This window comes from Biomphalaria glabrata, chromosome 8 (genome assembly GCF_947242115.1).
Source record: "Biomphalaria glabrata chromosome 8, xgBioGlab47.1, whole genome shotgun sequence".
NCBI classification, from domain to species: domain Eukaryota; kingdom Metazoa; phylum Mollusca; class Gastropoda; family Planorbidae; genus Biomphalaria; species Biomphalaria glabrata.
Window position 1 is genome coordinate 17,630,465 of NC_074718.1, and position 13,831 is coordinate 17,644,295.

General features: G+C 34.6%; 2 long non-coding RNA genes across 2 annotated transcripts; both read left to right on the plus strand.

Moving 5' to 3' along the window:
* The first annotated feature begins 359 nt into the window (after positions 1-359).
* On the plus strand, positions 360-4,825 carry LOC106051289 (uncharacterized). The gene is made up of 3 exons (XR_008779467.1): positions 360-672; positions 4,228-4,324; positions 4,694-4,825. It is a non-coding gene; the product is annotated as an uncharacterized LOC106051289 (long non-coding RNA).
* A 1,093-nt stretch (positions 4,826-5,918) lies between these two features.
* LOC129927864 (uncharacterized) lies at positions 5,919-13,099 on the plus strand. Its single transcript, XR_008779515.1, has 3 exons — positions 5,919-6,065; positions 11,159-11,258; positions 12,941-13,099. It is a non-coding gene; the product is annotated as an uncharacterized LOC129927864 (long non-coding RNA).
* The last annotated feature ends 732 nt before the right edge of the window (positions 13,100-13,831 follow it).

Below are 13,831 nucleotides of genomic sequence, written 5' to 3' on the forward strand. Positions count from 1 at the left end.
AGGGGGAAAGTCATTGACGCTGCTGGTGATGGTGTTGCGTTGTTGTTGTTTTTGTGGAGCTGAGGATGGTGTTATTGTTGCTGTTGTAGCTGTTGTTGCGAGTGGTGGCGGTATTGGTCGTGTTTGAGTTATTGTTGATTGTTTTCTGTTTGTTGATAATGTAGTGCTACACCTATGTTTTCTTTGTTTCATCAGATTGTTCAATTAATAAAAAAAATGTAAATATTGAAATATATAAAATGAAGTTTCATGAGCCTAAATCTAAGTGTGAAGTTTGCTTTGATTGTTTACATTTTGATTGTTTACATTTTGATTGTTTACATTTTGATTGTTTACATTTTGATTGTTTACATTTTGATTGTTTACATTTTGATTGTTTACCTTGGCTTTCTAGTGTACATTTTAAGAAAACTCGTCAAAATGTAAACAAAACTCTTATTACATTTCTGTTTTAGAATAATTTTCAAAATTAGTAGCCTCTGGCCACTTGCTTACTTCCATAAAGGTCAGTTCCGGCTAGAAAGTCAGTGTTCACGTGACCCTTGTTAGTTTACTTCTTACTTCCTGATTGACGTATTTTCTGGACTAGTCTTACTGGACGTTATTGTAGACAAACCATGAAGACTTGCCTATTTGTACTTCTGTTCATGTCTCTCTTGTTACTAAAGCCAGGTATGTAACTATTTATATCTCATGTCTCAGCTGTTTTTGATTTTAAATCGTCGTATTGTTCTTACGCTCAGTAGTCTTACACTTTCAAATCATCTCAAATAATAGTTCAAATTTTTCTTTCATTAAATGCTAATTGTTATATTTATTATTGCATTTGTATAGCGCGTTTTTCCTTGTTAAAAACATGAAAAGTGAGGTCTGGTCAAAACACTCTTTTAACATCGAGGAAGTATGAGTGGTACTTGTTGACTCATACACAGCGCAGTCAGGTCTCATTGTGCATTGAACTTTCAACTTGAAACTATTTTAAGCGTAATTTGATTTTAAAAGTAAATGACTAGTTCCTATCGATGGGAAGCTTTACGCTTTGCTCCTAATGTACCACTGGGTAATGTCTATACGTAATGGTCTTCATGAAATCATAATGAAAACGATCGAACAAGAGTGGTGACTGTAAGATCAAAACTAATACATTTACTGAACGCTGGCCTATTACTTTTACATAGCATGTAATATCAGCTTTATATCACACAGTACAGGTCGCCACTAGATAGTCTGGACAGTTTATTTTCATTGTGAAGACTGCTTCTTTATTTTATACATGACCCATACATATGCTTGTAAAAAATCCAATAAGTTGACTTATGGCAATTAAAAGGTTTCTTCTAATGATTGCAAAGTATTGTGCATGATTATTAAAAGCTTATATTAGTTAATTAATAAAAATTATTTAATCAAAACATTGGATTACTCTGGTGTTGCATACGACTCAGACCCTTATCCAGGACTTGAATCTTGCCCGCTACCATCCTCTGCCCTCTTCCTTGAGGACAAGGAACCTCTAACAATGTACACCTTCAATATTCAAACAGGTTTTAACCACATTTTAAAGTCAAATGTTCAGTAATATAAACAGTGGCGTCGCTAGGAGGGTGCAGGAGGAGTGACCTTCGAATTAAAAAAAAATTGAATACTGGCAAAAACTAGAAAATAAAATCCCAAACGGAAAAGTATATTGTCGGCAAAAACTAGTAAATTCAAAAATAAATAAATCTCAAGATATATACCAAAATATATCTAGGCATATTTACTGTAGTTATCTAGATCTATATATTTTATTTAAGACCTTGCATATATTTTATTTAGGGGAAGAGTGGTCGAGAGGCTAAGTACGCTTGAACTTGGCTTGGCTACCTATGAAAGGGGCTCGAGGTTCGACACCCGACTCGGGCAGACTTGCGCCTAAAGGCAGCACGGAAAACATTCTAGACACCCCCTCCCCCCCCCCCCACTGGTCCACAAATGAGATTGGGCTCTGAGCATGAGCGCTCTGAGCATGCTATAAGCATGAAAGTAGCGCTATATAAAAACTATAATTTATTTTATTTATTTGGTAAAAAAGGCCAAAAAAGGTTACGTGATAACAAGGGGGATGCAGTTGTTATTTGTATTTGCATTGTATTTATTTTATATTTTAGTATTAATTAGGCGAAAGAGACTTTATTACTCAATTTTAAGACAAATAAATCATTAATTAAGTGACGTCGTTTTATCGTCCAAGTAGAACTTTTCTACGTCGATTCAAAAAGTTCTTTTAAAGAAAACATATACATCAACGTGATTCTAGAGTCTACCCCGTTTTTACTGCAATACAAACCAATATCTCTCGACTAACGTACCATCGTAATATTGACGTTTTTTTGCGTGAACAGAACGGCACGCTACAAGACGCCTTTCTACGGATGAGTATTATCTTAGGACAACAAGCCCATTACAAACTCACAAGAACTACTGCAGTTTTTATTATGTTGTGGTGGGGGGCACCCCTTGGGAAGGGGGCCGACGTTCTCTTTTGGGGGCACGACGCACTAACCAATGGGGAGAGAGTGAAGCAATTCAAATATTTTACAAAGGTTTATTAAAATGTTGTCTGTTCTTTGTAATTATCCATCAAATGTTGAATATTAATCCAGTGAAATGACATTATTAATGTTTAAAAAGTTAAAATAGTGTAAGGTAAAGACCTCGTATCTTTTACTAAAAAGGATCTTTTAAAACGTTTATCGTTTTTGTGTGTGAGGCGTCTGTAAAAATATCGATTACATTTTTTTTGAAGAAGGCGTTTCAAAACTTCTATACTTACATGATTCTCTAGTCAGAATGGTCAAAATTCTCTAGTCAGAATGGTCGAAATTCTCTGGTCAGAATGGTCGAAATTCTCTCAAGTGTTTAACATCGTTATGTTGACGACCTTCGTGTGACAAAAGCTAAAAAGTTCGCGGCAAGGCCTCTTACTGAACATGAAGATGATCTTAAGACATTTTGAACATCCCTCGTAAAATAGTATTGGCCAATGCTGCCTTCTTCATTAATAGACTTAATTTTAGCAACTTAAAAAAAACTAGTATAAATAGTGTATTGGAGAATGTATATTCGTGGTCGAAGATGAGCACATTTCTCATTTCCTATGGACTCGAAGGTAACTGTAAAGTCCAATCCTTGCTTTAAAAAGCCGGCCGCATACGTGGCATGGGTGGGTTTGGTCATTTGCAAATAGGCCTCCTGCTTCTTCTCTCAGAGAAAATATTTCTTTATCGAAACGTCCCCCTCCGTTATAATGTCACGTTGACATGGGCTCTGCTTACTTCGGGACGTACAATATGTTGAAGGAAAATGCTTGAAAAGCAAAAGGTACCTCAACAGACCTACTTGCTGGATGGATAGGGAACATGATGCCTCTCTAATACTATCTCCAGAAATAACGTTTTCTGTTATACAAAAGTCTAAAATTTATGTACATAGCACTATTTCAAAACAAAAAAAAGTTTAGTGGGCGGGGGCGCCAACGGTAAAAGTTTGAGAAACACTGCCTCGAATGTCTCTCACTCTTCACCTCTTCTTGATTGAATTTTATTTGACCTTCTTTCTAATAGAAATGGTACTTAATAGACTTTAGGAAAATGAATTTCTAAAGCTAAGAAATGATGGAAAATACTTGGTTCCCGGTTCGCCCCTGACCTCGATGGGTATCTTTAAATGCTTCCGAGACCAAACGATGTCTAAGGTAGCGGCAAACTTACATTATTAGAAGTTTGAATAACACGGCAAAATGTTATACCGTTTCCGTCTAAAAGTCTAACAAAATAAAAAAACATGTTTAAGTGATTTTAATAAATATACATTGTAAAATAAACAAAACTATTGAAAAATGTCATAAACAATGGGATTTTCAAATAGAATGGACTAACTTGACATTTGTGCACAAATTAATGAAAATAAGTAATCAGTTTAATGTATTTGGTTCAAAAAATAAATTCCTGTTGGCAAATGTGGATAAAGTTGATAGCTGGGGGGGGGGGGGGAGGTTGACATCCTGAGCTAACCGCACCATGTGACACCGACCCGAGTGACGCCACTGTATATAAACAATGTGCGAGAGGTTGATTCACTTGCACACATTTATAATAGTGTTGTTTAATTAGACTTGTCAGTATTTAGCGTGTGACAGATGTCACCAGAGTCATTAACTGTTTAATGACACGTTGATTTCCACAGGTCAAACGTTTAGGCCACAGCACAGATGTAAGTCAGGGCACGTGCATTGTTTCCCAAACCCGTGCAGACTGCTACATTGCCGTGACAAGTGTATCAGGTGAGACGTCGACACGATTGTGATCCGTGATTAGACCACTAAATGTAGTACTAGTAGAACTGGGTGTTTTAACCCACATCTATGTATATTTTTTATTAAAATATAATAACAAGTATAACAAATATTTTGAAACATTGTTTTGATATTCTGAAAAATAGATATAATAAGCTAAAATGTAAATCTATCTAAATATAAATGCTAGATCATTAACCATTAATTCAATTCCTCACTGATCTATCACGACATCTCTAGAACCACCAAACGGATTAGACTGAAATTTTAGGAGGTACGCCTTTCTTCTGCTAGTAAAAAAATGCTTTACTAACTTTATGCATACAAAACAATAACAGAGAATGTGTTTTATTTCAGGGGATGTTACTGTCGTGCCTATTGTAGCTAACTATGTACTCGATCGCACTGACCTCTCCAGACCTGCTCTGCACTGAACTAAATACACGAGGTTGAAAGGGTGAACGTTTAAGACCATTAAACTTAAGTAAATTAAAACTTTGGATCTTTATTTTGTTTTTTTGTTTCGTTGGTTTTATTGTTCTTATTTTTGTATTGAATTCACAATAACATTATTTTTTTATAACGTTTGATATACAACTCTGTTGTAATGCTACCTACAATCTTCATTCCTGCTATGCTAACTATCACTACATACGTGCTACCTCTGTTTAGAGGCTACCTTTAGCATTTAAAGCATACTACCCTATCGGGTTATTGAAGAAATGTGAGTGAACACTACGACCTATTGCTACAATAATAAATGTCTACTTTGTAACCAGACGAGGACTGAAGGTCTAATTATACATCATTTGTTCAAACCAATTGTGTCTAATCTTAATTAGTCATTCTTAATACAATTAATATATTTTTTAACTAAAAGGCCCCAATCTGTGAATTCTCAAAAATCTTATGTGAGCACCAGTTCTATAGTTTTAGATACTGTTCAACAATTTCACAGTGTTATATTAACAGAAAAAAAGACTTTATATAAACTTCTCCATTTATAAGAGACGAAAGCTGAGCTGCTTTAGTCTTGTTGTAAGACATGGCTCAATGGGGAAAATGTCAACTTTAGATTGTTTCTTCAGCTACACAATGGAACTGGTAGAATAGAATGTTCTGAAAAAGTGATAAAATGATGAATGCATGTTGAATGAAGGGTATGTCTTTACTCGATCTTGACAATTAAAAAAGAAATAAAACGGATATCAAGTTTGCTTCACTTAATATTATGGGGACTTTGTTTCTATTCGCTCTCTCCAGAGTCCTAAATGGTTTTATAACGCTAGGCATTACACAAATACAAGTCTTTTATAATAGGATAAGATTATAATCATTATAAAATACATTTTAGTCATAAAAATATAAGTTGGGTATTAAACAATTTCATTATTTTCATAAAATCGTCTAAGGACTATAACGCGTGTAACTTTCTATAGAACTGTCAATATATATTTTGTGTGTCTTTCTCATTTTGACATTGAAACTAGACGCATGTCACTAACACTCATTAGCTGTTCATTATCTTGTATGTTTCTGGTCCTATTCAAGAATAGAGCAGATTATATCTTTAAAAAATCATGTCTAAACCATGACCCATATTCTTATGAGTGATTTAGTTCAGTAGACATTCAGCTAGTTGTTCCACATGTACCAATCACCGCAATGAAAGTCTACACTCTGTGTTTTGTTATTGTCTTCTTGGCTGTTTGCGTAGTCTTCACACAAGGTAAACTTGACACCAAACAAAAACATTGAGTAATCTAGCACGTTTACATGTATCCTAGTATTTAATCAATAACACTTAGATCACTGCCTGGTCATGTGATATGCGCTCTGGACCGTCGTCTCGATTGTCTCGGGTTCAAAACCTGCCCTGCGCCTTCCCCTGCCTTCTTGTGGGAGGGTTGGGGTAGGATAATCTTCAATTTAGAAAAAAACATTACAAACATATGAAACACATTTGTATTTGTTATATTTTGGTCATATATTTGTTGCTCATAATTTATTTTATCGTCTTCAAAATGTCTGAAATGTTTTGTTTTCTTTTTTTTTTCCAAACATAGAGACTTAGAAATACACTACATGAAAATGTTAGTAATACACTACATAAAAAAACTAATTATACAATACATAATACATTGGCCATTCCTTAGCTCTGTATAAATTCATACGTTTTGATGTCTCTCAAACTTCTGTTGTCCTAAGATCTTAGATTTTTAACATAAACAAAAAAAAAAAACAACCTAATCTTTAATTTTTAAGCTGAATCATCTTAATAATTTTCACTGACTTTGTCGATACTGAACTTACTTTAATCTCATCTGTTTAAACAACTAAGGTGAAGAGTAGTAAACCTCGCAGTTTCTGTGATCCAAGTCAAACAACTAGGTCAATGTTTCCAAACTAGGCACCACACAATATGACGATGCATTCTAATGTAAGGGGATGTCATCATTGGCCATCAAATAACTGCACAAAATGACGACCTCTAGACATCCTTTAATGTCTAGCTTAGAAGAAAGTAAAGAAATATAACATGCTTTAACTATTTCACTCCTAATTGACAATGCTAATGTTCATTTGACTTCATTAAACCAAATTGATTTTTGAATTTATAAACTTTTATGTTATGTAAAAAGAACATGTATTCTCCTATAATTCCATACCAAATCTAACATTTTCTGATAAACAAACGAAAACAAGTTTTGAAATTTGATCAGAACAAGGTAATGAAATACAAATGAACAAATAGAAATCAATGTGCCAATTCTTTAAAATATTGTTTTTTCATCGAATGTTTTTTGAATTTTTAGCGAATATCCCTCCCGTTTTACATCACAGAAAAAAAAATATAGAAAATCCAATTTCTTGATATTTTAGATTGCGCAACGTCTGGTGCAACGGCTTTTGTTTTTGTTTTCTGAAAGCAAAATTTTAAAATGTAAATAAGCAAAGCAGATGTTTCTTAAAAATTCAAAAAATTTTTTACATGAAAAACTTTAGGGGAGGCACTTTTCTATAATAAGCACCTTTTCCTTGGGAACGCGTATTGGAATCCCGACTTCAGCTATCCTAAAGGCAGCACGAAAACAAAATCTTCTCCCAGATACGTCCCCCTTCCCACCAAGTAGTCACAAAATTTGAGCATTGCTATAAACATGAATATTGGGATGTACAAAGGTAATTGAAAAACAAGAAAAATTGTTAAAATTACTTTTAAAAAAAAAAACAAAGATTATATTATTCGTATGAATTAGTTTGGATCAGTCATGTAGTTAAATGTGTAATAGATATAGAGTAATATAAACTAACAATACAAAAAAGCATTTACAAAATAAAATAGCGGAATGAGAACTCATGGCTGAAGCCTTCTCAGGCTTTTGAAGCCTACACAGTAACCACTCTGCTAGTGGAGTGCTTATGAATATGGAGTATTGTATAGTTATGTATAATTTCTGTACTCTCATCCTATTTTTCATGATTATGTTCACTAAGACTCAGAGGACGACCTATAAATAGAACTAATTCACCTTATACCACGACGTCAATCAATTACAATTTTTTTCCCTTGATAGAGTATCGTCCTATACAATATACATTATACATGTTGGCAATATAAACGTTAACTTAACAAAGCAGGAGTTTTCTAAATGTATTTTAATTGTAATTTTACTTATGACGTATTCAAACAATCGTCAGAGAGAAGGAAAACGCGTAGATCGCATCTTGATCTAGAGACTATATAGATCTATCTAGTCAAGTCTAGGTCTAATAAAGTACTTAGTCTAAAAAAGGCTAGTAGGTGATTCTAGCTAGGGCTAGACTTTTATCATCTATCATTACTAGATTTACTAGTATTTACAAGTTCTAGGACTAGATCTAGATGAAAACTATCTTCAAGATGTAGAACCAAGTCAACTATTCGTCCATTGGGCAGACTGAGCTCTATAGCTTTGGTCGGCAGCCAGTCTAGGAGACAGAAACTTCGATATAACACCTACAGCTATCTGTGGTTCACAGACGTCTCAGACATCTGTGGTACTGTGGACTGAATTTTTTTTAAAGAGTGGTATTGGTCTGCGCGAGCCAATTATCACTTTCAAAATACTCTGCGCAGGCTGGAGGCAATGCAGTACTTAGCCCACAAATGACTTGTCCCAAACGAGTCGATAAAAGGATACCTCTCAAAGTCACCTGCTGGAATGTCCGCACCTACAGGACAGCAACTAAAGTGAATGCCCTCAACGGAAGTCTGCACTGGTGGCATTAAAGTTGGCTCGGCTAGATGTCGACATAGCTGCCCTCAGTGAGGTACGCTTGGCGAGCCAGGGGTCGCTAACTGAAAGGAGGCTGGCTACACCCTATACTCTGTAAGAACATAACGATAGCAGTTGTGTTTTTTCTTTAACAGCTCTTGAATCTCCACATTGTTCTCATCATAACAGTCTCTGTTGGGTTTGTTGCATTATTCCATGACCTTAGCTGTCACGTCCTGAAGAATCGTTTTTAGCTGGCTCCAGTTACTGGGATATTAAAGTGTTCAGTAGTGTATACAAATTAGCTCATATCTTTTAAAGTAATCCTATTCCTCCATGACTAACCATTTTGTTTCCACGTGCAAAGTAGGGTGATTTTTGTTTATGCTGAACTAGTGTGTAAATGTGTTAAGAAACTTGAGTGATGATTTTGGATTTATTGAGTGAGGATTGTTTTCTTTAATTTGTGTTAGTGAATCGGGATATGTCAATTTGATTTGGAGATTGTGACATTATTTCTTTTTATCGGGGATATTGATTGATCATAGTTGGATTGTGCTTCTACAATCAGAGAGATACCTGTGCTCGGGGAATCGGTGACTTGTTTTCTTTAGTTCAACCCCACGTCTTAACAGTATAAATCTTATCAGCACTTTAAGGCTCACCAGGTAGATCAACACGACAGCAATCTAGACATAAGTCATAGATGAAAAAATCTCCTTTTTAGTGAACTCAATATTGTGAACAAATTCTGAACACATTTTTTTTACGGACATTCTTTCCATTTTGTTTGTATGTCCTACAGTGCCAGTATTTTGGTTGTATGTTCTACAGTGCCAGTATTTTGGTTGTATGTTCTACAGTGCCAGTATTTTGGTTGTATGTTCTACAGTGCCAGTATATTGGTTGTATATCCTACATGGCCAGTATATTGGTTGTAAGTCCTACATGACCAGTATATTGGTTGTATGTCCTATATGACCAGTATATTGGTTGTATGTCCTACATGGCCAGTATATTGGTTGTATGTCCTACATGACCAGTATATTGGTTGTAAGTCTTACATGGCCAGTATATTGGTTGTATGTCCTACAATGCCAGTATATTGGTTGTAAGTCCTACAATACCAGTATATTGGTTGTAATTCCTATATGGCCAGTATATTGGTTGTATGTCCTACAATGCCAGTATATTGGTTGTATGTCCTACAGTGCCAGTACATTGGTTGTATGTCCTACAGTGCCACTATATTGGTTGTATGTCCTACATGACCAGTATATTGGTTGTATGTCCTACAGTGCCAGTATATTGGTTGTAAGTCCTACATGGCCAGTATATTGGGTGTATGTCCTACAGTGCCAGTATATTGGTTGTATGTCCAATATGAAAAGTGTATTGGTTGTACGTCCTATTTTTTCATTGTTTTGGTTGTGTGCCCTATATGGCTAGTGTCTAAGTTGTATGTCCTATATGACCAGTGTTTCGGATGTATGTCCTACATGAAAGCGTTTTGGCTATGTGTCTTATATGGCCAGTGTTTTTAGTAGTCTGTCTTATATGAAAAGTGTTTTGGTTGTATGTCCTGTCCTATAGGCTATATGACCAGTGCGTTGGTTGTATGTTCTATATGGCCGGTGTTTTGTTTATATGTCCTATATAGCCAGTGTTTTCGTTGTATTATATATATAAATTCTTTTGATTGTATGACTTATGTGGCCAGTGTTTAGGTTTATGTCCTATATGTTCTTTGATTTGGTTGTATGTGCTATATAGCTAGTTGTATGTCTGTCACATACCAGTTTTAGAACCCCTGTAATATTTGGTGAATAGTAGTCACTGAACCATTCCGTGCGGTTAGCACGAGATTTTTCCTGGTCGGGGACTGACCACGAGGTGGACACCTCAGTTAATTTCAGAATCCCGTAGAGAGGAGTGCTATGGATATCTTTTACAGTGGAGTAATGTACATGTACTCAGGTTATTATGATTGATTTGTATTCAGAATATATTTCTCTGGACATGTGATTTGTGATGGCTGAAGTCGCCAATATCTTTTGCGATTTATATTATTGTGTCAATAAAATTCATGTCTGCTACCAGAGTGTTTATTAATAATTCTAAATGTTGTCGTTAGAGAGTTTAGTATATTAGTGTTCTTACGCACTTGCAAATCTAGTGCGGGTAAGAAAATATTTAGTCAAGAAGTACATTATGGTAGTACCAGAAGAGGTATCTACAACACACAGAGACATTCGCGTCATCACGCCTACAACAAGAACCAGGCTGTGACAATGTCCTATATGGTCAGCTTTTTGGTTGTATGTGCTATATAGCCAGTTGTATGTCCTACATGGTCAGTGTTTTGGTTGTATGTGCTATGTAGCCAGTTGTATGTCCTGTATGGTCAGTGTTTTGGTTGTATGTGCTATATAGCCAGTTGTATGTCATATATGGTCAGTGTTTTGATTGTATGTCCTATATAGCCAGTTGTATGTCCTATATGGTCAGTGTTTTGGTTGTATGTGCTTAACAAGAAGTGTATTTGATTTGTTCATTATTATAGGGAAGCCCTACGAGACCTTCCTAAAACGTCAGATGTGTACAAACGATTGTATAAGTCCATGCCTCGCCATGCTGTGTGCTCCAGCCACACGTTGTGAAACGTATGTTTGTTCTTTAAAATCCGACTTGCAGGGGCGTAGCTAGGAATTTTCCAGCGTTTGGGGGCCTGGAAGCTCAACCTCTTTTGGGGTCCCTGCATTTTGCATAATATTTTATTTTGAATGTAAAAAATACTCATTTCGGGGCCCCCTCAAGTGGGGGCCGGAGGCATTTTCAAATTCTCCACCATCCTCGTCCATCCTAGCTACGCCACTTTCGACTTGCCATATATTACCCGCGGCTTGCGGGTCTTAATTTCTATATCAATTGTATAGTTAATGATATGGTGTATCAGACACAATTAAACAAAATAATAATTCTATAAGTAAAGCGAACGTGAATGCAAAAATAGTATGAATGAAGCTATTATAAAATAGATAATCGACCTAAATTTTTGTAAAAATAAAATAATTTTATATTAGACTATACATATATATATATATATATATATATATATATATATATATATATATATATATATATATATATATATATATATATATATATATATATATATATATATATATATATGTCCTACAATAAATGTGTTTTTTTTTTACTTTTGAGAGATTTACAATAGTAACTAGTTAAATATATACTAAAATATTTTACATTCACCCTTCCACAAACAGCCTTTGTGGTTGGTGGCCTCGTACATACACACACGCTCATGCTACACAGATTAATTTCTGTTTATAAATACTGTTCAGCTTTAATAAATCAATCAGTAACAGAGTTTAAAACAAAAAGGTATATAAAAAGATAAAATACCAACCAATATAAGTCACATGTTATTTGACAGTTTCGTAAAACGTTTAGCAACACAAGACATGTTCCGGCTCCGGCTGAATATCATTTTTTACTATTCGGTGTGTGTGTGTGTCTAGATAGATGTTGATCTAGATATTATAAAAGTGAATTCAAGGGCTTGATAAGCCTATTAACTATTGTATGTTAGTATATTTAATATCCCCTATATAGGGTCTCATCTTGCCTTTCAAATTTTAGTATGTTTACACTGCGCTTGTTATATTTGTGCGACACATGAATGGAGCTATTGAAATGTAGGCTACGTCAACGCGGCTAAAGTCAAATTTTCGCTGCTATAGCGAACAAATTTATGTAAAAAATGTTTTTTTGAAACACTAATTTGAAGGTTAATTTTATAAGCGGCCTCCGTAAGGAGAAAAGCAGCTATTAGGTTTGTGAAAAATGTCCGTCTTTCCGTCTGTCACACTCAGATCTCGAAAACTAGAGGAGAAATGAAAAATATTATTTCACCACGCGATGCGGCTTGAAAATTTAGGTGCGATGGCTACTTTTGGTTTTCTAAAAGCAAACCCTTTTGTTTATAACATTAATTATGCAACCGAATTTTTCATAAATATACACCAATTCTAAAATAATACATAAATGTAAGGGAGATAATGTCATGTCACACTATGTTATAAAAGAAAGACATTTTTTTTTTATTTTTAGTATCACAAAGTTAAATATGTTCCATGTTGACTGCTAACTATAAAAACTATTGAGTTTTGCATCATCTGAAACAAATACTTTTTTACCTTAAAAGAAACTACTTTCTTTAAAGCATTTGATGAGCGCTGGCGCTGTGCTGTTAAAGTCTAGGTTTGCAGTTTCAATTGTCTGATATATATTTTTAAATGTTTCATTTCTCTTGCAGTGATTGCACAACATGCACAGGATACTGTAGACTTATTATCAATTCATGATACCACTGCAATATAGCGGTCAGTTCCTGAGATATTGTATGGAAATGGTTTACCAAATAAATTAAGCTCACTTTTTAGCCTGTACAGCAATAAAATACGCTCACAAAGAATTCTTATCTTTCTTTGAAAGAAGAGTTGAATATGTGTGATTTAAAAACTTTCTTTACATTGACATGTTATTGGTACTTTTGAATTCAACGAAATCTTTAAATTAAATGAAATGAATTAACTTATGTTTAAAAACACGCAATCTGTTCTTTCAAAAGTAAGTTAATTTAAAAATTGACAGTAAAAAAAAAATCAAATATAGCTGTAGCTAAATGAGATTATTTCTATAATTTGAAGTTCTTCCTTGCCTTTAGATGTGGTTTCCAGATTACCTGCGTATTTAGATATTCAACAGACATTGATAAGAGAGGACGTCTACAACTTTGACATACTTAAGTAGAAATTAGTTTTTATCAAAGATTTTGCATGCATTAGTTTCCAATGAGTACATTAGAGTAATGTCTCACATTTCTTGTCATAAAAGAGAATTTCATTTAAACAAAAATTGGTTCAGACAAAATCATGGCTCTATTTTATTCTTACAAGACCATGTGCATAGGCCTCCTCCGTATTTATAAAGCAATCCACAGACTTCGAAACGAGATCATGAAGCAGTTAAGAAAATATGCTTTGAAGTTTTAAAGTGAGACGTTTCAAGCCAAGGGTTGGAAACAAAATGACTTTTTATAGTTCAAGTCAAAGTTTGTTCAGAAAAGGAGACTGCAAGTATAGCAATGACTGTCATGCACTGTAAAGCAACGTAATTACCTGCTACGACGATTTACTAAATATGT